Genomic DNA, 1,646 nt, shown 5'->3' with positions numbered 1-1,646 from the left:
AAAGCAGGAAACAGACAAGGCTGTCCACTATCCCCACTTCTCTTTAACATAGTACTTGAAACTCTTGCAAGAGCAGTAAGCCAGGGGGAAGGAAATTAAAGGAGTAATAACTGGAAAAGAAGAGATCAAATTATTCCTTTTTGTAGATTATATGATATTATATCAAAGAGATGCCAAAAATTCCACCAGAAGACTCCTAGAAATTATTAACACTTTCGGTAAAGTGGCAGGTTACAAAATTAACCTACAAAAGTCTGTAGCCTTTATATATACCAACAAGCAATCAGAGAAAGAGCACATGGAAACACTCCCCTTCACAATAGCTGCAAAAAAAAATTTTAAATGTCTCAGAATAAACGTGGCCAAAGACATTAAAGAGCTCTACAGTTAAAATTTTAAATATTTAAAGAAAGAGATTGAGGAAGACATCAGAAGATGGAAGGACCTCCCATGCTCATGGATTGGAAGAATTAATATTGTGAAAATGACCATCCTACCAAAAGCCGTTTATAGATTCAATGCAATGCCAATCAATATCCCCATGGTATTTTTCACAGAATTGGAAAAAACCACCCTAATATTCATATGGAAGCACAAAAGGCCTGAGATAGCCAAAGCAACCCTGAGCACTAAGAGCATTGCCAGGGGGATTACTACACTGGATTTTAAGCTATATTACAGAGCTATAGTCATACAAACAACATGGTACTGGCACAAAAATAGACCCATAGTCCAATGGTACAAAATTGAAGAGCCAAATATGAGCAAATGCAATTTCAGCCACCTGATATTTGACAAAGGGGCCAAGAACCTTCACTGGAGGAAAGATAGTGTGTTCAGCAAATGGTGCTGGCAAAACTGTTCTCTACCTGTAGAAGAATGAAACTAAAGGCCTGTCTGTCACCTTGCACAGAAGTCAATTCCAAATGGTTCAAAGACCTCAATGTAAAGCCTGAAACTCAACAAATGGGACCTCATTAAACTAAAAAGCTTCTGTACATCAAAAGAAGCAACTAAGGAAGTGAAGAAAAAACCCACAGAATGGGAGAAAATCTTCACCAGTGACACATCTGACAGAGGTTTAATATCCAGAATATATAACGAACTTAAAAAACCGAGAATCAAGACAGGAATTAACCCAATTCAAAGATGAGCTAAGGAGATGAACAGAGAGTTCTCAAAGGAAGTAAAGATGGTTATGGAGCATCTTAAAAGATGTTCAACATCACTAATAATTAAGGAAATGCAAATTAAAACCACTTTAAGAGTTCATCTTACCCCAGTCAGACTGGCTAAGATCAAGACAACAAATTATATCAAATGTTGGAGAGGATGTGGGGAAAGGGGAACGTTCATCCACTGCTGGTGGGGCTGCAAACTTGTTCAGCCCCTATGGAAAGCAGTGTGGAGAACTCTTTAAAAAAAACTACAAATGAACCTACAATTTGACCGTATATACCCAAAGAACTCATCCTATTGCAGAGACACTTGTACATCCATGTTTGAGGCTGCTCTTTTCATAATAGCTAAGAGAGGGAAGCAACCTAAGAGTCCTTCAATCAGTGAGTGGATAATGAAAATGTGGTTCATTTATATGATGGAGTTTTACTCAGCAATAAAGAAAGATGAAATCATGAAATTTGACA

The sequence above is a fragment of the Nannospalax galili genome, unplaced genomic scaffold (genome assembly GCF_000622305.1).
Source record: "Nannospalax galili isolate Female #2095 unplaced genomic scaffold, S.galili_v1.0 scaffold444, whole genome shotgun sequence".
Lineage (NCBI taxonomy): Eukaryota > Metazoa > Chordata > Mammalia > Rodentia > Spalacidae > Nannospalax > Nannospalax galili.
The sequence above is the reverse complement of the archived record's forward strand: the minus strand, read 5'-3'. Positions refer to the sequence as shown.